This window comes from Triturus cristatus, chromosome 2_2 (genome assembly GCF_964204655.1).
Source record: "Triturus cristatus chromosome 2_2, aTriCri1.1, whole genome shotgun sequence".
Lineage (NCBI taxonomy): Eukaryota > Metazoa > Chordata > Amphibia > Caudata > Salamandridae > Triturus > Triturus cristatus.
The window spans coordinates 567,401,769-567,427,267 of NC_140582.1; positions in this window are offsets into that span (position 1 = coordinate 567,401,769).

Consider the following 25,499-nt stretch of genomic DNA (forward strand, 5'->3'; position numbering starts at 1 on the left):
TTAAGTCAAAATGTTAAAAGGTTTATTCACTTGTCGGATGTCTCAGTGAGTTAGCAACCGTTGTCGAAATGTGTAATATTGCTGAATTCTGACCTTTTCCAGATTCATATGTAATTTGAGTAACCGACAAATGATTCAGGGTCTCTAATAAAGAGAAGGCAGTCCAGTCACAAAATACAACGCAGTCGAAATATTTAATTGGCTCCTAAGAGATGTAAAGAACAGAAGACATCTTCTAGTTTTCCTAGATAAATGATGTAGCTAAACCAGGAGGCAATTACTCCAAACAAATTTCAGACCGAGGGGTTAATTCATAAAAGTAGTGACTATACTGTTAGAAATTAGGCTTAGCTACTTAATCAATAATTCATTTACTAGCTGGAAAGGGCAGCACAATCGTTGAGGTATGCCTTAGATACGATAATCCATTTATTAATCTACAGATAACTCACACCGCTTCCCTGAAATCACCCCATAATTCTGAAAATGTAATATTTTCTATGTTTTCTTTGTTCCACACATGAAATCCTCGAAAAACTGATGCCCACTTTTAAAAAGAAGTATAAGAAAAGGCTGTGTTTCCAAGATTAAGCAGCACTAGGCCGCGCAGTACTGCTATTCACGAGCCTTTTCTTGGCATGCTTCTGTGATGGCATGGAAATGAAGCAGTGTTAAAAAATTCTCAGATGATAGCTGTCAGATTTATGGATTTACTCCTCAATTTTTGACTTTTGAAGCCCCGACGCAATGCAGGTGTGGAAACATCCAGGGATATTTAAACAATAAAAGGCGTATTTTAGTGCGCCAATTTTCCTTGTTCTCACTTGCAATAATAGCAAAACAAGCAGTAAAGGCCTTGGGGAATGTTTGTTTCCATGCAAGCATGTGTTGTACATTTAGAAATATGTCTGGCTCCTGAGGCAATACCGAATGTATTTTACAGCTAAATGAACCTTGATTTAATAGCGGTTTAAACCAATTATACACATCTAACTCAGCGACTAACCAGTGTGGCTCGTATTGAAAATTACTTTTACATAAGAAAATAAATCCCACCATAGTTGCTGTTTTCATGCCAATCCAAAGAAAAGGTGCCTGGACCCTTCCATTGTAGACCATAGACCATAGCTAAAAAAAAATAGACTTTATCTGTTCACACAATCTCAAAGAACATAGCCGTGTAACATTTAGTGCAAATAACAAAATATTTAAATTAAAATAATGTGGGGTCAAATCATCAACGTGTTGGCTCATTTTATTGTCACTTTGGTGACCCAGTGAAACCGCTGACAATGTTTTTTCCAATTAAACACCAGCACCTTCGGTTTTCCATTGTCACTCAGTAGTGGTAGTAAACTATTCATTAATTTAGACACAACGCTGTCAAATGAATTACAAGTTTTCCAACATGCAACAATTTCATAACAATAGTGCACATTCGTCCAAGAAAGCCACTGAAAAACGTCCAGCAACTATTGCCGCAACCATAAACCCATTTTCATCAACAAAAGGTTTGGGAAGGTATGTAGCCCATGTGTGCTATTTAGTACAAATAGGCTTGAGCAAATGAAATGACATGCAAAAAATAAAAGACAGGGTAATACATTAAGGGGCCGATTCCGATTTTGGCCGTAAAACATACCGACTGACACGGACCCGTAACGGAGACCGACCGACACAGACCGGCGCCGTACGACCCATGCAGTACGATGCAATGCGTGTGAATTACAACCGACACGTACGGAATACAAGCCGTACGACCGAGCCATAGGGAAAACAGTGATTCGCCCGGAAAACCGATGCGTGTTGCACCGACCGACACACACCGGGAATGAACCCGACCGACACGTACCCGCGATGTCCGATCCGCGCAGAACGATGCAATGCGGGCAAACCCAGACCGACTCGCACAGAGCCCAAGCCGCATGACCGACACGCACAGAAAACAGGGACCTCAAGCAATAGAGATCTCCGCAACTGACGCATATGAAACACAGAAGCCAGCGTGGATGAGCCGGAGAAGCCCGCACGAGCCAACATCAGCGTCCGTCTCAGTCAGAAGAACGTCTCCTTCATGCCTAGAAAACCCAAAGGAAAAAATAAAAAAAAGGACCAAACAAGCAATGACAAAGCCAATAAATATCCACAAAAAAACCTGGAACAAAGACACATCCACAACTCCACCTATATAAAAGACATCAATCACTACCATGATCCTTTCCAAATGGGAGACAACAGCCAGCAGAAAACACCATCACACAGCAACCACAGACACACTCACAACTCACCATCACACAACTTTCACACCATTAGCACCTCACCAAAAGCACACACACAAACAGCTAGCAAAACCAACACTAACCCACCCTTACTTGCACCCTCACACACACATCACTCACCACCACCACCCATCACCATGCCCCCAAAGAGGATTCCAAAGTTCACAGATGATGAGTTAGAAGTGCTGGTAGACGAGATCATCAGAGTAGAGCCACATTTGTTTGGTACATTGGTCCAAAGGACCCCCATATCACAGAAAACAAAGATGTGGGCGAGGATTGTGGACAAGGTGAACGCACAAACACCAACGTTGCGCACAAAGGACGATATCCAGAACAGGTGGTATGACGTGCGCCGGAGGGTCAAGAAACTCATCGAGAAAGATCACGCCTTGAGTCAGCGCACTGGCGGTGGCCCTCCTGCCAAACCAGTATACTTCAGGACCTGGGAGGAGAAGGTGCGGGACATCCTACCACCAGAGAGCATCCATAGTCTAGAAGACATACCAGAGCCTGGTGAGTACACAAACAACATACTCAATATTGTGTGGCAAGGGGACAGTGAAACCATGCACCATTAGCAAAGCCACAGTAACCAATAGATAATCATCCCAAGATGTGTATGCTAGTCAGACAAACACAATACCTGCCATCTCATAGTGACTTGAAACTGTGTCATGACATGTACCAAGCTACAAACAAATAGAGCAAGGCAGTGGCACAAAGACAAATAAACACTGCCAGACAGTTTGCCACCACAAACACACTACCTCACAGTGCAGCTGACTGACAGGAAGAAATATTGGGTATGCAGGTGAAGTGAGTGTATCCAAAAGCATGATGGGGATTGTACTCAGAGATAATGCTCCCCCTCCAAATTGGCCCATCAAGACCTCTCTGAACCATGCCCACATCACAGGGAGTGGAAAATGAATGACAAGGTGGCTGACACTGGGTCCTGCTGTGGGGAGCACAAGGCCCTGGTAGGGGTTGTGTGCAAATCAGAAGCAGGACACCACTGCCTGACATCCTGAAAGACAACTTGCATGCCCTCCAATGGCAGTACGTTTCATGGTGGGATGTTTGGCTGGGTTGGAAGGAGGACTGACAGCTCTGACCATACTTACCAGCATGTGGAGACACACACACCCCTCAACACAAACTCTACACAACTCGCCGGGTAGAATTCATTGAAGGGGAGTGTAGCCAAGAGCATGATGGGAGTTGCAGTCACAGACAATCCCCACCCACCCACATGGCCCATCAAGCTCACACTGAACCATGCTCACCTCACAGGGAGTGGGAATGGACTGACAAGATGTCTGACACTGGGCTCTGTTGTGGGGAGCACAAGGCCCTGCTGGGAACTGGGCACCAACAAACACCAGGACTGCGCAGTCAGCCATCTTGCCATTGCTGTCAGAACCCCTCACAGGGAAGCAGAATCAAAAGAAAGGAAGTATGGGCATGCTGTGGAGGGGGGTATAGCCAAGAGCATGATGGGAGTTGCAGTCACAGACAATCCCCACCCACCCACATGGCCCATCAAACTCACACTGAACCATGCTCGCCTCACAGGGAGTGGGAATGGACTGACAAGATGTCTGACACTGGGCTCTGTTGTGGGGAGCACAAGGCTCTGCTGGGAACTGGGCACCAACAACCACCAGAACTGCACAGTCAGCCATCTTGCCATTGCTGTCACACCCCCTCACAGTGAAGCAGAGTCAAAAGGAAGGAAGTATGGGCATGCTGGGAAGGGGGGTGTAGCCAAGAGTATGATGGGAGTTGCAATCACAGACAATCCCCACCCACCCAAATGGCCCATCAAGCTCACACTGAACCATGCTTGCCTCACAGGGAGTGGGAATGGACTGACAAGATGTCTGACACTGGGCTCTGTTGTGGGGAGCACAAGGCCCTGCTGGGAACTGGTCACCAACAAACAACAGGACTGCACATTCAGCCATCTTGCCATTGCTGTCACACCCCCTCACAGGGAAGCAGAGCCAAAAGGAACGAAGTATAGGCATGCTAGGAAAGGGAGTGTAGCCAAGAGCATGATGGGAGTTGCAGTCACAGACAATCCCCACCCACCCACATGGCCCATCAAGCTCACACTGAACCATGCTCGCCTCACAGGGAGTGGGAATGGACTGACAAGATGTCTGACACTGGGCTCTGTGGTTGGGAGCACAAGGTCCTGCTGCGAACTGTGCACCAGCAAACACCAGGACTGCACAGTCAGCCATCTTGCCATTGCTGTCACACACCCTCACAGGGAAGCAGAGTAAAAAAGAAGGAAGTATGGGCATGCTGGGAAGGGGGGTGTAGCCAAGAGCATGATGGGAGTTGCAGTCACAGACAATCCCCACCCACCCACATGGCCCATCAAGCTCACACTGAACCTTGCTCACCTCACAGGGAGTGGGAATGGACTGACAAGATGTCTAACACTGGGCCTGAGAAATTATGTGGCTGACAATCACACATATGCACTGGCCAAACAAAACACGGCCGCACACACAGCCATTGCAACCATATGTTCAAACTCAATGTCTGGGGATGCAGTGTCCAGGGGTGCCCCCTGGCCGGGCTGGGGATGTGTGTGTCTTGCAGATGACAAGTGTGGAGAGACATATATGGTACATTGCACAAAACACACAGGAACTCACATATACATCATTGACAGGGGACATCTGACAGTGAATGGAATGGACACACCAATATAGCCGACACCATAGCATGGTCTCATTCACACTCGGTACTGTTGTGAGCTGCATTCCACTCCTACATCGTGCTGCAACATATGCATCCTTCACACAATACACCACTCACTGACATAGACACTGTAGACACAAGGTCTAACCTGGACTGCATTGGAGGAGACATGCTACTCACAGCAGCCAAACTGCAACACACACACCACCGGCCCTTACTGTCATGAGCATTGAAAAGCCAGAGTGCTACCTTGCCCAATTCATGTCACCATGGAGATCATTGACAAGTCAAATCACATATGCACGTACAAAACTCAGCACCAGACTCATTAACAATGGTGACATCATCACTTGTATGAAATGAGATGGGAACTAGGAACACTGTAAAAAAAACACTTTCTCCAAAGAGATCACAGGCATACCGGACTGTGACCATGTTGTACCAATACACCAATGTGGCACAAAAAACTAGCAAAATCTGCTACCACACATGCCCCAATCTTACAACATATCCTCAGGGGAATAGCACGTATGTCCTTGTTAAAGCTCACATGTGTACAGGGATGACACACCTGTGTCAGCAACGTGATGGCCCTTGAGTAATAATGGTCATGTACAGACAAATCTATACATGAGCTGGGCATGCACACACTTCGACATGCACATTGAAATGTTTCATTTTGGCTGGGCAATGTGCAACAACAATATCAATCTCTGTCCTTGACAACCCTGGACAAAGCAGTGTACAGGCAGGCTTCCGGACATACAGTAGAAAATGTCATGTATGTGAACCATTGATGCCTGTAGTAACCTAACTTACATTGTGTTTCCTCCAAACATAGGTGGTGCTGGGGACACAGCACCAATTGAAGAGGAGTCCCTGTCCCAGAATCTGGTGAACCCTCAGCTCTATGGTTTGAATCTGTCAATGTCCTCTTCGGATGACGACGAACAACCTGGCACCTCCGGTGTGAGTCATCATGCAGCACCAGCAGCACCAACATCTGCACCCCCTGTACCCACGCCTCCAGCATCTAGAAACAGACAGGGCACCCCCGCCAACACGGCCAGACCAAGGCCACAGAACACCAACAGCACAGGGACACAGGACCCCCAGGAAGCTACAGACAACACCACCAGCACCAACACCCAAGGGGTCCCAGTGTCACCTGTGCGTGCCGCCACGGGTCCTGCCCATGTGGATATGGGTGCTGGGATGGGTGGGAGGCAGAGGGCGTGCCTTGCAGAAGGGTCTGGACTGCATGATGAACCCCAACTGACACGCATCATAGATGAGTACCAGGATAGCTCCGGAGGATTTGGCCAGGTAGTGGGGATCCTCAAGGACATTCAACAGGAGCAGGCTGCCCACTATGCCCGCATGGAAGCAAAGTGGGATGCACTTACTGCGGTGCATCGGGACATATTCCTATGCCTCCGCCAGATTAGCACAAACATGTCTACACCTCCCTGTGTGGCCGCAACATCTGTTGCCACACCATCTGCCAGTGCCACAGGGAGGGAGGAGGACTTTGGCGGAGAGTGCCCTGCACCGCAGACGCCTGCACCTGAGGATCCCCCCCAAGAAGAAGATGGGTCTTCCGAAGAAGGACAACTGAGACGCAGATGTTCCTGCACACACCCCAGGGCCTCTAAACCATGCTCTTTGTGCACAACCCGTTCACCTTGTCATATCTGACACAACTCACCTACATGACATGGAGGGTTCATGTTGGTCCAATGTAGCAGATGACTGTGGACTTTACTCTGGACATTTCAGCTACCAACACTTCCAACTCTACTGTGAACTTTGGATTCAAAACCCAATGTACAGCACCCACCATCCTGTTCACTATCCTCACACATGTTTGTAAATAAACTCACCAGTACACCATACTTGCCTCTGTTGTGATTCCAACTTGTCATGTGTTATGGAGATGTTGAGCTTCTAAACAACACAGTGCATGCCAAATACTACAACAATGTGACCACTGCTATGTGAGTCATGGTGATGTGACACATGTGAGGGAGACACACCACAACACATACTCACCATGTCCATGTAACTCATCCCACACAATGATGTTGACCTGAAATACATTGGTATGCATAGACACAACACCTATCCACAGTCAGTGGTAACAAGTCCAGAGGTGAAGTAAGCAAATGTCAGTCAGATGTGGGAAGACAGACAACGCAGCCAACAAAGCATAGCACAGGTTCATTGCACATCAGCAACATGTTTATTCCATAATAGTTGCAAGGTAATTGTATGTTACAGTGGACACACGGTCACAAAGTGTCGAAGAATTGAAGTCCAGGGGTGTGTGGCACATCACTTGATGGGAATTGACAACTCCCACACTGGTGTTGGATTCTGGGTGTTGGGGGTCAGTGTTGACCAAACAACAGGCAAAGTACCCTGGGAAGGACAGACACAAGACACAGTCAAAAGCACAGCAGAACAGGAGAGAAATGCAATACACATACACAAAACATGTCACAAGAAAACTACACAGAAACAAGTTAGCAGTTCGACACTATAGTGGAGTACAGACCGCCTGAATGGACACATCACTGCACGCAACCAGTCAAGTGGCACACAGACACACTCAAACAGCAACCGAGCAGCCACAACACATTTCAGACTAACTCCATACATTGACATAACAGCCCTATAAACTCACATTCAGGTGAAGAAGTTGTTGATGAGCTGTGTGTGGACGTTACCCTCATCATCATCATCACTGGCATCGTGTCCCAGGCCTGGATCCTGCACAGGTGGCGGAGGTAGGTCATTGTCATCCTGGATGAGAGGCAACTTCTTCCACACTGCCATGTTGTGTAGCATGCAGCATACAAGGATAATTTTGCACACCTTTGCAGGCTCATATGGGAGGGCCTCTCCGGTCGTGTCCAGGCAGTGGAAGCAGCTTTTCAGGGGACCAAATGTCCGCTCAATCACCCTCCTGCTCCGACCATGTGCCTCAGTGTAGCGCATCTCGGCTGGTGTCACAGGGTTCCTGAGGGGTGCCAGCAACCACGGCATGTTGGGGTATCCGGAGTCACCTACACACAAACAATTGAACAATTAGCAGAGTTTTGAAGGAGGGTGGAATAAAACATTGCCAAACACACACAATGGTAAACAGTCAGTACACACGACAAGCCAGGCACGCTGGTCTGGCATCTGTGACATCAGCGTTGCAATGCGACTACTCCTCATTATGGAGGTATCATGGGCAAAACCGGGGAAATGTGCACACACATGTGTGATACACATGTCTGCAAGACATACCACCAGAGCATTGATGGAGTGGAAATGTTTCCTGGTCCGGTATGCCTGCTCATGTGCCCATGGTGGTATCAGGGCCACATGTGTACCATCAATAGATCCAATGACGTTCGGCATGCTCCCCAGTGTATAAAAGGCATCCTTTATTTCAGTGAGTTGACCTGGGCTACGAAACTTGATGTACAGGTCAAGGAAATGCAACGTCCCCTCTAAGACATCGCGTAGCACACGACTAAACATAGTTTGCGACATACCACCAGCAGTAGCCACAGTGTACTGGAAGGTACCAGTGGCAAAGAAGTGCAGGGCTGCCATCACCTTCACCTCTGGGGTCAGTACTGTAGGGTACGTCAGGCCAGGTAGCAGATGTGGCCCCAACTGCTCCGCCGACTCCTCAATCAGTGGCCTCGTGAAGCGGTACCGTCGGATGCAGTCGCGTTCCTGCATGGTTTTAAGGTCTGGGAACGGTCTATGGACAGCTGGTGCCCTGCAGAACAGAGATGCACAAAAGAAGATTGTCGGTTCATCCACCCATGTGGCTTTGACCAAGCAAAATATCACATGATACATCATGACAATACACAATGTACTGAGGTGTGTGCTGTTGGGCATGGACACATATGTCACCTACATGGCCATCACCTCACATCTCAAGTCCGCATGTCCACATAAGTCCCATGTAGTGCAATGGCCAGTCATTGGGCTGTGTCACCCTACCTATGTACTGCTGTGACGTTATAAACACACACCATAGTGACAAGCGAGGCCTTATGTCTCCCAGGCATCACAGATCTTTGCCATGCAGATACCCAGGGTCCCTGTATTGCCACATGGACACTGGCATGACATGACGTATAATGTACACGCCACAAGGCAACCATGAGTCCCACAGGTAGTGGCCACTGTTGTCTCTGCAGGCCCTACATGTACGTCTCGTAGACACACACACAACATCAATGTTGATGCACAAACCACATGGATGTGGAGACTGTCTCCCATTGGGCACATTTGATCAGCCACATCTGAGACACAACATGCACACAGACTGTGGGTGTACATCAGAATTGTGGCTACAGGTCTCACTGTGACGAACGTGCCATCACCCTCAGGAATCAGGGTGTATGTGACATGTCCTTAACATATCCAACATGAAACTGTGTCCATGACTCATGCCCATAACTTTACAGTTGCACATCACAGTGGTAATGTGAACAACTCACAAAAGATTCTGTCCCCATGAACATGTGCACAGCCTGGGAGTGGCTGCACAAAAGTGGCACACAACAAACCAAATGTTGCCCCCCCAAACACACAGGGAATGCAGCCCTACATGCCATGGGACACTGTGTGGCAAATGCAGTAGTGTGGTAGGTGTGCACCTGAGTCCCTGGCAAGTAATTGTGTGTTGAAGCCGTCAAATAGTCACCCCAATGATGTCCGACGTGGGTGACTATGCGTATGCATTGCACAGTTCAGGACCGAGCCGTGCGTACGCTTAGCCATTGACTGCAATGAGGTCCGACGCGGGTGACTATACGTACGCATTGCACAGTTCAGGAGCGAGCCGTGCGTACGCTTAGCCATTGACAGCAATGAGGTCCAAAACGGGTGACTATGCGTATGCATTGCACAGTTCAGGACCGAGCCATGCATACGCTTAGCCATTGACTGCAATGAGGTCCGACGCGGGTGACTATGCGTACGCATTGCACAGTTCAGGACAGAGCCGTGTGTACACTTAGCCATTGACTGCAATGAGGTCCGATACTGGTTTTCCAGTGATGTTTCATGGAAAACGGCGATATCCTTGATGATAGGGCCTGTGGTCTTAGCCACACAATCCACCCCCCATTTTAGGTATGCCTTAGTCAGGAATTTAACAGACGTTAAATTCCTGGGTTAAGGCGTACTTACGCAATTTCAAATATCGCTACCCCTCATTGATAATATCGCGAAGCTGCCATCGCGATATTATCCCATGTTGTTTTCACAGCCATGCCTCCTTTGCATCTCATTATCGATGCGAGGCGAGGCGTGTGGAAAACGGGCGCTAAGTCAAGGAATCACACGCTAGCGTGACCTTGATGATAATGCGATAAAATTATTGCCGCTTTTCGCCCAAAAACGGACGCTAAAGTGGCGATAAATTTATCGCGGCCCCTTGATAATATGCCGTTAAATGTCTGACCAAAACTCTAACACATGTAAGGGCATATTATCAAGGGCCATTTCGCCGCTTTTTTGACATTAAAAGCAAAAAAAGCGGCGAAAATTAAACCGCCCTATTAACAAGGAGGCGCTAACATGCATTAGCGCATGTTAGCAGCCGTTTTTCAAACGCCACCCTTTGCATTGCTAATGAGATGCAAAGTAGGCGTTCCTTTCAGGAAACAACAGGAAAATGATTGCTAACCATACATCAACGTATTTACAAGCCGTCCCAGAAAAAGCTTAGCGATGAAAAACTCTGCGCTAACCGCTGATATCGCCTAATATTAACGTCTGCTAAATTCTCAACTTAGCCATGTACGTAATGGGAGGTGGATTGTTTGGTTGCATCCACTTCTCCTTATTTACAACATTTTCTTCAGCGCTGTTCTAACATTGCTGGTTTTCATGCGATATTGATGACAATCGCCGTATATCGCCGGATTTCACATCGCCTGTTAGCAAATCGTTGCAAATACTCCGCTAACATGGCAATGTGATCCGACGATATACGGCGATAATGTAAGAACGAGCTAGATGCGTTTAGCGATATTTATCGCTCGTTGTTGATGATATGCCCCGTAGTTATCTCCTCGACCAGCAGGGACAATTTACTCAACGGTTCAGATCTGAGGGTTGACAAACATATGTGCATTCATTATACATGTCACAACTTCTTCATGGTACGTTGATAACATTTGTTAAGCAGTGCGTTCTTCCCACTGCAGCTGCAACTTTGAGAGTACTTGTAAATGCCAGAACAAGAACATCATATCTCACTCACTAGTTTTCCAGTGCCATCAAGTAATGAGCTCTGTAAAATACCTTTAATTGTAAGTCGCTGAATCTCAGCCTTTTATTTGTGTTGTAGCAGGGCTTTTACCTGACACAAGTAAGATGGAGTCGCTTTAGTTTTTGTTTTAGATTAGGTGCCCACGATCTTAAGTTTCAAAGTACGTAATACAGAAAATGTAATTCAGAGTGCTTACTTTCTAAATATATTTTTACCCTAACAGATGAGGATTGGAGAGAAATGTTGTGGTTTTCTCGTTTTAATACACCTAGGACCCTTGGGGAATCTTGTTATCACAACTGAATGTGTCCATGTGGTAGGTATGAAGACACAAATGAAGCGTGGGTAAACATCATTAAGTTTATTAGAAACCAGCTTTGCCCACGACAGGTTGCCGCTGGACCGCAGAAGCCGCAGAGTCAACTGACTCAACAACCAGCAAATCTGCCTACCGGTCAACGCGTGTCACGGGACGCAGCTTAGCACTAGGCAACATTTAGAAATCAACACACTTGAAACAAAGCATGGTCATGATGATGGTGTGTCTCAAGGTGGAACTCACAGAATACAATCAGCACGTCTTGAGAAACACCACTGCACGCTGAATACCTTGCGCGTGCATACCACAGTCCATTATTCTAATCATTTGCATTTGATAGACTTAGCCAAATGCATTCATTATGATTTAATATTTTCCAATATAAAACTGATATTTTAACTTGGCTGATTGGGTAAGATAATATAGAAATCGAGTTAAGTCATGAAAATGCAAGTGGTGATGGTTAACCACTTTTGAACTAAAGAGTGAAGGTCATGGGGATCTGAGAGATATTGATTACATTTTGGGAAACATCTAAAGAAGGAGTAGACTAGGAAGTCTTTTCTTTTATCAGTTTTTTGGTTCCGTTGTGGTCTTAAAAACATCCTGGTCAGCTTAGATCTTTAGATTTAGACTTAATTGGATGCATTTATGATGGTGATATAAACCTTAAGACACTTAAACTCTAGGATGGTAATTTTCTATGGGCATGCATGTAAACCTGGATAGGCCTAAATTTAATTAAAAAGCAGGCTGATTGCTTTCAAGATAAGTTCATCATCTCCCACTTTAAAATTCTTAAAAGATTGGCCAGTGGTGAATTAAAACAGTTCTTATTTAAACAGGTAGCTCTTCTGGGAGTAGTTTTCACATGTAAGGATCGTAGAATAAAAAACGTTTGTCTGTAAGAGTGTGCATTACCTTGGTGAAGTGAAAGTAGCTTCCGAACACTGCTGGACTCACTCCCCTCTTGTTCCTCCATTCATGAGGCAAGGAACAGTGCAAGGTCCTGAAGCTGCACCAACAATGTGCCCAGCCTTTGCTCAACCCTTTGCAGAAATATAGCTTTGGAGTGTAGGGGCAGATTACCTGGGCCCCACACATTTTACTAGACCAGACCACTCGGTGCCCTGCTACCTGTTAAGCTCCACCCTCTGAACTCCTCAGGTGGATCGTCAAACACAGTGACAAAAGGAGCTGACCGTCTATTGAAGCCTGTAGGGCCACGCTGACACAGGAAGGAAGGATGACTAATTCAGAATCGTGGTAGAGTCTTGATAATGAATAAAATTCACATGGTCACTCAGACAAATGGTGCTGGCCACACAATCTAACTAAACTTACAGTCGATCAACCGGTGTGTGCTCTGTATGTATGCAGAATGCAATGGTTCAGATGTTGAGATAACTTCTGATTTCACATCTCCATACACATTGAGGTTCCGGCTGCCATTAAGATATGGCAAAATAAACCTTTTGCCAGGCCTAAACCTTCATTTGTAATACAAATAAGTTCCCCCAAGGGTAAGACTTAAAAAGCCCATGGGGCAGTATATTTAAAATGTTGGACATGTACTTTTAACCTTTACATGTCGCGGTAGTGAAAAACTCTTATGTTTGTTTTTCACCACTGTGAGGTGGCTACTCAGAAGCCCACAAGGCCTACTGATGAGAATCGGCCACATAGTGTGGCTTGATCAGATCAATGGAGACAGGCCTTTTGTCTCAGTGACAGGCAAGGGGCGGAAGAAGTACAGTTCTAGTACCTTCAACAGCCAGCGCAGGCACTCTGTAAGATGGCCCAATTATTTTTTGCCCACAATTTTCTCTCTAACTAGGTCCCCAATCTCCTAGACCAAGGCTTGTCTTGCGAGTACAACTTTCACTTCTCCAGTGGCTGTGCGTTTTACTTGGACTTTGCTGTAGGCGCCCTAGAATTGATTGAGTTCATATAACACAGGCAAATGTTTATTGATTTCAAACAGTGTTTCTGCCGCCACTGTGCTAACATTGTTGAGGTCTGGTACCCACATTCTCACACCAAACAGAAGTTTGTAAAGGAGTACGACCCCCCAGGGACTTTCTTGGCATATTATTAGGTGACCTGTGGACCCCATTTAGGTGATTGATCCAACTGTCACACAAGCCTAATACCCTTGCTGTTAAGGACTGCTTTGAGTCATGTTTTTTCCTCTCAACTACTGAATTTCCAACAGGATGGTAGGGGGAGGAGTACCACAAGGCCACACCCAAATTCCCCTTTGCTTCTTGGTATGCCCGAGAGCGGAACACCGGGCCCTGGTCAGAATGTAGTGTGCCAATTGCCTATGTCCCGATGAAGACTCACAAATCCTTTATAACAGTTCGAGCATTAGCCGACCGCTGTGGCCAAACCCACAGGAATCTGGAGCATGGATCAACTGCCACCAAGATGTACATGTAAGCCACAGGAATCCTAAAATGCATTGTAATCTTTAAAGAGTCATTGGAGGTTGGAGCAGTGCGCATTTTTCTAAAAAATGTGCAGCCAGGCTTTTGCCTTCACTTGACAACTTATATCCCAGAAACAGGACATTGAGGTGGGCAATTTTTTATTTTATATTTGTAATCCAGGGAAGCTAACCTAAGGATTATGTGGTTCACTCTAGCCAAGTGTTCCAGCAACCCATCACCCATCAGATAAATATCATCAACATAGGACAATGCCTCCTCATCAAAACTTTGAAGTAACTATGTTACTCTGGCTGAGAACAGCCCCGGGCTGTTCTTACACCCTTGAGGTAAACGGCAAAATTGACATTGTAAACCTAACGCTGAGAATGCGGTCAAATATCTGCTTCCAGGCACTATATTCTGGCAAAAAAATCTATTTGAGATATCTAGTGTTGTTTTGTAATTCTTCCGCACAATGTTATTCATTAGTGCAGGGATTCTGCTCATGCACAGAACTATGCGGAGGAAACCAGGACCTCGGTGTATTGTTGTGTACCAAAAAAGCCACCTCAGTGCCCAGAACCCTGATCCGAATAGCACTAGTGTCTCATTTGTTCTCCGTACTACAGCAAAGCTACCAATGATTAGATAACCTAAACTCTCAGGAATAGTGGGAAACAAGAACACTCTTTCGTTCACACTCATACTTGTCCACAACGTGAGTAATCTGTATAGTTTAAAATGTTTATTTTTAACTAACGTGCTCTAAGGTGCAGTACTCTAGCCAATACGAGCAGCATAATGCATAACAACAATGTAATCAGCATTGTTACAATTCCATAAAGCACAAAAGAGTAAATTATATTATAATGACAGTGGAAACAGGATCTATAGCTCCTTTTACCACCCTCTCCGTGCTCATGAGCTAGTTTAGAATAATTATAGAAGACCTCTGGGCTTTGTCAGCGAGACCCCATACCTACGAGATCAGATGCAGTGAATTACATCTCAGGATCAGCATAGCTCTTCTATGTTGGAAAGGTTTTCTCCAAGTGCCTTCTCATGCATGTAATGCCATATTAAAAGCACCTGAGTTTCAGTTGGGCCGCTGTTCTTCATGTTATGTCTATGTGCATGGGATTGGCCAAAGTGAATCAACAGCATACATTGTTATTTGACCTTGAACAGGCTGTGCAGACAGAGAGCGTGTTGCCCCGCTGGATATGTGAAAGCTAGACAGTTCTCATGTGAAGCAGCACCAGCAAAGTATTTAACAAGAACAGAGCCATGTAGTGTTGTGTGCAAAAGTGGCAGAATGGCAGCCAAGTCTATGGGGGCGTGGCTTAGCCAGCAATGGAGTAGGGTGCTTTGTGAGAGGGCTCCGATGGCGGCTCCCCTCACGGGCCAAAATCCGCAACTGATCGGCATATGAGAATGCCGATAGCGCTGCCAAAGGAGTTCGATGCTTCCCTGAGCCTGTGTCCTTGTGCGCGACCCGGCGCGGAGCCGGTGGCTGTGGCGGTGGCGCCCGACAGTTCCTGATCGGCGACCCTGAGGTGGAGGAACGGCTTGGTGCTGCTGGGAAAACCCGAGGCTGCAGACTGCGCCGTAGGCCCTACGGGCCCGCCTACGCACCGGAAGACCGCGGACAGCGGGACTGGACGGTGGAGGCGCCCGGTGGAGGACAGTGCACTCCAGCAGGACGCACTGCAGACACGTTCGCGCTGCGAGGGTGAGTGCAGCAGTGGGTGTTCGCCGGAGACGGCGGGGACGCCCTACGCGAGCCTGGGGCTGTGGGGCTTCAACTGGGCTGCGCGCCATATCTTGCCCCTGTTTCGCCCTGCCGGGCCAACGGACTAGATGGCCCCTGGCCGGTGACACTGACACCCTCACAATCGCCGCTGTGACCCTGAGAGAGGCTGAGCCGAGCGGCAATGCAGCGTTGACTGCGGACATTCGACGTGGGACTTTAACACCACTTTTGCGGCCCCTCACGTTGTGCTGGTCTCATCGGCCCCTCTACTTCTGGCTATGCCGATGATACGATACAGGCGCGGGAGCCATTAAGTGCTTAGGGGCTGCCGGGGAGTAGACAGACCCTAGGTCCTATTCGGCCCCCCCCTGAACTGCGCCACTGGCTCGCGCCTTGTCTCCGTGTACCCGTGACGAGGGGCCCTGCACGGGTGGTGTACTTGAGGAGGCGAGCCGTGGGGCGGAAGACCCATCTGGCTGTATTGGTCAACTGGAGTTGAGTCACGGAGCTGCTTTCTGGCACGGAACCCTGATTGTGAAGTACTTGGAAGGTGTCGTTCTCTGTCGGGGGCTCTCTTGAGTAGGCCGTGCCTGCCTGGGTGTGCCTCATTGAGGGCCTCGACCATCAACCAGCCCGATGTTTCCATGCCACGCGGGAGCCGACAGCGGACCGGGGCCGGAGCCACAGCTGTGCCATCAGTGGATAAAGCAATGGAGACGCAATCATCGGACGTTATGTCCGGCAAGCTAGATGCAGTACTGGCGGCTGTGGAAAGGCTGGGTGAGACCATGAATCAGATCCGCACGTCACTTGAAGACAGAATAGACAAGGTTGCCATTGATCTCCGGTTGTTGCATGCCGATCATGGCAAACTGAAAGATCGGACTGCGGCCCTCGAGGTGACCACAGAGGAGGCAATGCCTCGGCTGGAGGCGGAGGAGAAGCAGGTAAAACTACTGACGGACCGAGTGGACTTCCTGGAAACTCGCGCCGAGGATGCGGAAGGGCGCGCTCGGCGCAACAACGTCCGTGTGGTGGGCTTGCCAGAAGGCTCAGAAGGGAAAGACCCTGTTGGGTATGTTGAGACCTGGCTACAACAGTTACTGCCGTCTGGTGTGCTCTCTCAGCAATTTGTAGTGGAACGGGCGCACAGAGTTCCGGCGCGCCCCCGGGATCCAACCTGAGGCCACTACTGTTCCGAGTATTGAACTACAGAGACCGCGATGTCATCCTGCGAGAAACAAGTAAGCTACAAACTGTACAGGTGGACAACAGCAGAGTCATGCTTTTCCCTGATTACACCTTGCAGGTGCAGAGATATCGATATTCTTTCATGGCAGTTAAAAGACGGCTCCGACACCATGGCCTTAAATACTCGCTTCTGTTCCCGGCTAAACTTAGGGTGGTCTCCGGGGGGAAAACGCACTTTTTCAACACCTCCGAAGGGGCGGAGGAATGGCTGGATAGGTATGAGTCGGTGGCAGGCCTCCTCTGCCACAGAGGCGTCGGCAGCGGAAACGGAAGGAGAGGGCCGGCTCCTCAACAGCGCTCTCCTCTAGCCCAGATCTGGAGCAGATTGCACGAGACCAGCGTAGTGCGTTACAGGCCGTACAGGAAATGAGCTGCGGTGATGGGCGGATGTCGAAATCTGGATCTGAGGAGGACGCTTTGGTCAGTGATGACGACTACCCGGCCACTCTTCAGCTGACACAAGACTCCTGTGTACTGCCAGAGATCAGAGGTCGGCCGCATTCGATACGGTCAACCACGACATCTTGGTCAGAAGACTTGAGGATGTAGGGGTGAAGGGCCTGGCTCGTGACTGGCTGGTTTCCTATCTGGGTGATAGGCAGCAGGTAGTGGCCCTGCCACCTTTCCAGTCGGAGATCAAAGCAGTTAAGCAGGGTGTTCCGCAAGGGTCTGCCATCAGCCCTATTTTGTTCAACCTCTACCTCTGCCCTCTAGTGAGTCTGATTAAATCATTCGGCATCTCGGTTATTAACTATGCCGATGATACACAGCTCATTTTTTCCATCGAGGGCAAAGATGCGGTGCCTTTGGAGACCTTCCATCAGTGTATGGCGTCAACTGCGGAATGGTTGAGGCAGAACTCTCTGCAGTTCAATGGCTCCAAAACAGAGGTACTACACTGCTCGCTGGATCGGGTCCCTCGACCGCTGCCTCCTGACTTCTGGCCCGCCTCTTTTCCGGATGTTCCTTTGGCAGCGGCCTCTGCCAGGAATCTGGGTGTAGTGCTTGGGCCCAAACTTCAACTGGACATTTTTGTAAATAAAACTGTGGCCACTTGTATGATGCTGCTCCGTATGCTGTGGAAGATCTTGCCGTTGCTGCCGGCCCACGTTCGGCCAGAAGTAGTGCGTGGCACCATATTGAGTAGGTTGGACTACTGCAACGCACTACTCCTGGGAGCCCCAGCTAATTTGGTGGCTAAACTGCAACGTGTGCAGAATATGGCGGCCAAGTTGGCTTTGTCCCGGCGCCGTTCCGACTCTTCTTCCATGGCACTAGTCGATCTTCATTGGTTACCTGTCCCGCAACGAGTCATCTTGAAAGCACTTTGCTTAGTGTTCAGAGGACTTCATGGACAAGGACCTGTTCCGTTGCAAGAATTGTTCCAGTGGTATGTGCCCACTCGCTCCCTTCGGTCGCTCTCAGCACATCTTGTGGTAATTCCTAAGGTAATGAGAGCTCGGATGGGTGGGCGAGCTTTTGGGTTTGTGGCAGCTAAACAGTGGAATACTCTTCCCTTGTCGCTGAGAAGCTCCGGAGACTTTTTCTCTTTTAAGAGGGAACTCAAAACATTTCTCTTCCCTAGGTCTGATTAATTTCTTTGACTGCTCTGTGTGGTGTTGGTATAATTGTCTGAAGCGCCAGGATACCCTTCGGGTGACAGTCTGCGCTATACAAATACGCCATACATACATACATACATACAGATCACCCCGCAGACATCTCATGATCTTGCCTAATAACATTGGGACTTCCACTATCATGAAAACCGTAGTGCTGCTGCTGTAATCGCAAGTATAACTGATATCCACTGTTCCACTCTAGAGATGTGAACTTTAGACGCTGTTGGTCATATTTAACTGATGTTGTGTTGAGTGGCGACTGGGTGGAGGCGGTAGGCAGTCATGGCTTATTATACCCTAGCGTGGTATCAAGTAGGGCCTACGTCACCTGACAGTAAATAGACGGGCAGTACATTGGGCACTGGCAACATAGTTCGCATTTCTTAAGTATCTCCACTTGTCTTCAGAAATGGCCCCTGGCTGGGAGGGCCCGCCGGAGCCGTGTACCACGGTACGGACCAATACCTTCATTGTTTAGGCGCAGCTGACCCCGACTTTGGTGTAATTAGAAGGTCACCTCTGGTGACAGTTTGGGTGACTGCCTGTTGCGGTCTCGCCCTTTTGGTATTGTAGTTATTTATGTTTTCCTTAGGGATTTTTCTTCTGTTCGCTTTAGCTGAGCCACTCACCTCGCATGGGACACCAGGGGATAGGACGACGCCCTTCCGCTCATTATGGGACCCAGGCACCGGCCCTCATGTCTGCGGCCCTCCGGTTCTGCAGTGCCAGATATGTTGAATAGCCACTAGACCACTATTACGAGATACATGGCGACATTTAGGATAGGCACTTGGAATGTGCGTGGCATACACAACCCGTCACGGAGGTACCTCGTCTACTCTTATCTCAAGCGCCATCGCATCAACATCGCATTGCTGCAGGAGACGCATATAATCGCAGGCGAGATACCCCGCTTAAAAAAACGCTGGAGGGGACAAATATTTGCTACAGGATACTCGGCAATGGCGCGTTGGGCACTAATCTGGGTTAGGCATGGCACTCCCTTCACAGTAGAAGACACCCTGATCGACACACAGGGCAGATACGTTGCAGTGAGAGGAAAACTCGATGGCAGACATTTAGTCTTTATATGCTCCCAACGCGGACCAGTCGGTCTTTCTGGACACCCTCACTCAGGCCCTGGCTCCATGGCATGGTACCCCAATGATCCTGGGTGGAGACTATAACTGCATTTTGGATATTAATTTAGATCGCTCATTTCCTCCGTTGACAGGTACAACCTCTTATAAAGCCATGAGGGCGCTATGTGGTTGGGCTCAGCAGTGGCGCTTGACAGATATCTGGCGACATAGATACCCGGCAGTTAGGCAGTATTCCTACTATTCCGGTGTACATCGCTTGCATGTCCGGTTGGACCGCTTCATGTTGACCGCCGATTTGCTGCCCCAAGTGAAGACGGTGGAGTATCTGGGACGCACACACTCGGACCACACCCCTCACATCCTAGAAATAGGCTGGACCATAGAGACTCCGCCGATCCCACATTGGCGTCTGCAGCCTGACGTATTGTTGGACGCGGCGTTTCGCGACGGGTTGGCCGCTTCGGTGGCACATTATTTTGACAAGAACGAGGGATCGGCTTCCTCCCCTTTGATCGAATGGGACGCCTTGAAGGTGGTGGTCAGGGGGTACTGCCTCCGTTCTCAGGCAGGGATGAAGATGCAAGTAGAACGTGACCTTACCGCTATTGAGGTTGAGCTAGCGCAGGAGGAGGGAGTCGGAGCCGCGGGCCTTGCTAGCCGCCTGGGACAGTTGCAGGCAGACCATGCGCGCCTGTTGGAGCGTCCTAAATGTCTCAATTATGCAGCACACTCTGCATGCACACACCGTCAGGGGGACAAGGCGGGCAAATTATTGAATTGGTTAATACGCAATGATGAGACTTCCCCCATCATAGCCCACATACGAACGCCACAAGGCGCAATAGTCTACACGCAACGGGAAATCCATCAACAATTTGTTGCACATTATGGGATGCTTTATCGGTCCCAGGCGCAGGCCACGGAACTGGCCCTGCAGTGTTTTGCTGCTACCTTCAATCCACCTCACCCTGCCCCGGCTCAAAGCACGGATCTCAATGATCCCCTCTCAGCAGACGAAATCCGGGCGAGCATCTTCTCATTATCAAACGGGAAGGCACCGGGACCGGACGGTCTGCCGGCCGAATTTTATAAGGCATATGCACATATCCTCACACCCCATCTACTGAACCTTTATAAACGCGCGGTAGAGGAATCTAAATTTCACCTACTAGCAGAACGAGGTGTTGCTGGTGTCCTTATTGAAACCGGGTAAACAACCCGAGTTGGTGGGCTCCTATCGTCCCCTCGCCATTCTGAATACTGATTACAAAATCTTTGCATCCCTACTCGCGCGTCGACTAGCGCCGGCGGTAAAAATTATGGTTCACCCGAATCAGAATGGCTTTGTCCCAACGAGAAATACAGCACTCAGCATCCGGCGTTTCTTCCGGGTCCAGCGACACTCACTTCCTTCCTGGCCAAGGTCGGGCTGTATTGTACTTGATTTGGAAAAAGCCTCCGATTCCTTAGAGTGGACCTAGCTCTCGGCTGTCTTAGGTATATTTGAACTGGGTGATGCATACATGTCCATGGTGCAGCTGCTGTATCAGCACCCTACGGTTAGAGTACGCACGTGGCGGCTCATTTCTGACATTATCGACGTTCGTAGGGGCACTAGACAGGGCTGTCCTCTCTCCCCGCTCCTTTTTTCCCTGGCAATGGAGCCACTTGCTCATTTGCTTCGAGAGGATGGACAGGAATGGGGTATACCTTTGGGGGACGGGATTCACGCCATCTCGCTGTACGCAGACGACCTCCTGCTGTATGTCCGGGATTTGCACAACATCCCCATAACCATCTTCAATATCTTGGCCGACTTTGGGCAGTTATCGGGTCTACGAGTAAACTGGCCAAAATCCGGTATTTACCCCTTTTCGGACGCGGTGGTGGAGACGCCAGTATACTATCGCGATATCCCTCTGGCTTGGTACCAGGGCACGTTTCAATACCTGGAAGTGCTCGTATATCGGCAACCAGCAGACATGCTAGAGGGCAATCTGACCAGGGCAGTAACCGCCATTCAGGCACAAGTGAGATTCTGGAAAACACTTCCTCTCACTGTGACGGGGCGGGTGACATTAATAAAAATGTTAATCCTGCCAAAGCTTTTATATTACTTTACCAGCATTGAGGTCCAAATTCCCTCAAAATTTTTCCGTGATCTGGAAAAAATGTTTCGCGACCTGATTTGGAATGCGGGGAGACCCAGAATAGCATTGACGAAACTGTACACCCCTGTACAGGGAGGGTTGGCGGTCCCCAACCTCGAATTATATTATTTGGCGGCTCAGCTCCAGTGGGTAACTAGATGGATAGCGGGTAAGAACCTGGAGGACACGGCTACTGTTTTGCCACCATGGACACGCTCGCAAGTACTGCACTTGTTTCACCAACTTGCTCGAGGCCGTCGATCCACACCATGGTCCCTATCTCTTGCTCTTCACTGCTATAAGAGATGCCTTTATTTACCAAGGTCCACTAAACCATACGCCCCGGTGCTGCCGCTGCTAGGTACGCCTAGAGGCAGCAGGGACACTACGGAACCGGTGCTGCGTGTATGGCATGAGGTAGATATTGACACACTGGGCGATCTATATACTGATGGTGAGCTCATCCAGTTTGAGGTGCTCTCCGCAGACACTGGCCTGGCACCCGGGCAGTTTCTATTATATGGTTCATTCCTACATACATTGACGTCCTCGTGGGGGGACATCACCACAGAACTCCCAATGCACCACCTTATTCAATACCTGCATGTTATGGGGGCGGGATCTCATATTGTTCATTGGCTGGCATCCGCACTTTTAATACACACTACGCTGCCGCTGACGAGGCTCCGCGCAAAGTGGGAGGCTGATAGGGGGCGCCCATGGACAGATGGAGAATGGGACGTGATTTTAGCGGGACCTGTCAACATACCACAAAACTCTCGATTCAAATTGATTCAGACGTTTGCTCTGCACCGCGCCTACCTCTCCCCAGACAACATAGCCAAATACTTTGGAGATAATACAGTTGCCTGTCCGCGATGTAAGCTTCGAGGTGCGGATCTGTTACATATGCTTTGGTCCTGCGCTGCACTGGCATTGTATTGGCGGAGGGTCACGGCTATACTAGAGCAGTGCACCGGTGTGCTGTGTCAGCATACTTGGGAGATATGCATCTTATGCCTATATAAGCGAAATAAGCAGAATAAGATATCCTCCCGCTTTCGAGACCTAGGCTATATTACTGCGAAGCGCCTGATCACTAAGAACTGGAAAAGGGGAGAAGCCCCTGTTGCAATTAGCTGGGAGAAGTCATGTCTTAATTGGGCACGAGCAGAGAGTGTGGCATTACACAGAGAGGAGACTGCAGGTCTTCGCAAATTCCCAGCAGCCCAGCCTTGGGATACGTTGCTGAATAGCTTCACACAACACTGCAGCACTGACGGTCAACCCCCGCACACGTCCTCCACCAATGTGAACCCTTAAGCTCTGTGCCCTAGCGGCTTGACACATAGATAATAATTGTGCGTAATGCAAGGCTACTGCCCTTGGCGATCATTACCTGTTCTTCATTTGTTGGCCTGTAGAGCATGCCGTGTGACTGAGGGTACTGTCTGGTGCATCTTGGGTCCATCTCACACTATGGTTCTTGCTGGGGAGGGGAAGAGGCGGTTTCTTGGAAGTCAGCAATATCTTACCGGGACGCCCGGGGGTTGAGGATATAAAGGCTAATTTTGAGTTGCAGTTGTTTTATTTATTGTTTTTTTTTTCTTTCTGTTGTGGTTGCTGTTTCTATTTTATTTTTTTCCTCGTTTGTGTTTTGGATTCTTTATTGGCACCTTATAAGGTATGTGCATATAGTTTCACGACGAGTTGGTACAACTAAATACCAGCATCCACAAATGTTACCCACTACTGAGGTTCTGTCCACTATGCTAATCATCGATGTTTAACTCCCCTCATGTGCAAGGCGGTAGGTGATACTTCGGCGTTGGCATCCCATGTGGCCATGCTGAACATGGTGGACTATGACATAAGAGGTGATCTGTCATCAATTCCTTTACATCGCCATTACATGGTAATTCGCGGGCATGTTTTGAAATGGACACTTGGTCAATCGCTGGGTATACCTGTTAAACTTACTTCTGGCAATATTTGGCGTAAGCTCTGTACGGTCTGACATACTAGCCAAAGATGCTGTTGTACCATACCATGTACTTATTCATTTGCTTGTTACTGAGTATGCTGTTTATTGAAAAATGGAAAAAATGTCAATAAAGATATTTAAAAAAAAAAAAAAATGGCAGCCAAGTCTATGCTACTTATGCTAACTTAGCAATGTCTGCAGTTAACCCCATTTCCTCACTACAGTGTCTGCAGTTTAAGACTACACAGTATGAATAGTCCAGTTTTATTAGAGGAAACAAGGGATTGTTCATGGACGAGGTGCAATTTTCTATTACACCCCGGTATTCAAGTTGTTCTAGGATTTCTCTAACTTGTTTTTTAGCTTCCTGTTTTATTTGGTACTGTCTCTGTGGTTGAGGAGTTGTAATGGGATTTCGTGATGAGGTGACTCATCATCCTACCCAACATTATTGCAGTAAAGTGCAGGTGCTATCCCTAATGCCCACTCCTGCGTGTATGAATATTTAACTGATTCCAAATCCAATGATCTTTATTTCGATTTAAAAAACCATAAAAGATTACATTCAATTCATATAAAAAACATCAAATAATTTTCAAGGGGTACCCCGCCCGACAGATATGCATTTGTTGAGACTCAATGTCCCAATACTAGACCTTTCTTAGATATTAAAAGAATCAATAAATATAAATAAAATGCCGTCAATAGATACATATAGTAATAGGATAGCATTTAAATAATAATTAAATTCATATCTTCATAGAACAAGTACATTTTATAATCTAATCAATCAATGGCTCTGTCCAAAAATATACAATACACAAAGTTCCATGACATACACCTCAAATAGTATATAATAGGGCATAATCCCTCTCATAGAGAACCAGCAAGGTGTAAGGTTAAGTAAAAATTCAGGTAAAACTCACAGGTTCCTACAAATTGCTAAAATTTCAGTCCTATTCTCTTTCTTGTTAAATCAACCCCAAAGAGGTATCTGCTCACACTAAAAACTACAGCTTGTGTCGTATTTGATCGCAGTATTCTTGCTGCTTCATAACAGGATCTAATGCCCAAAAGCTGACAAATAGGTTTAATCCATTTCTTCCTGGAATATATATCAGCTGGGCAGAAGAATAACACATGCAGTTTGTTCTCTTTTGCACCTGTGTGGCAAATAGTAAAACAACCGTCGCTTACATCCCCATCGCTACGTGCCCATTTTACTGTATTCGCATTTATCTGTAGAACACCGTAGCGGAATTTCAGATAAAGAGATTTAGCAAGCTATGGTTGTATCTCATCTAAAAAGGACTCAGATTTCCCATTTAGTTTTATTGAAAGAAACCTTGTAGATAAAATGCCTAGTTTTGGGCTGTGGGATAAAATATCTTGATTAAAAGCCCAAAACGTCTGTTTCAACAGTTTTTTTGAGCCCATCGACAGTCCCCAAGGGTCATCCCAGAAGTGCTTTAGTCCTAGTTTACAAAACCAATCACGAACGTGGTTTAACCATGGCAGCCTTGTACCATTTTTAATTCTAAAAACTTCCTCCAGGCCTTCTCTATAATGAACAAGTTCATCTGTTAACCA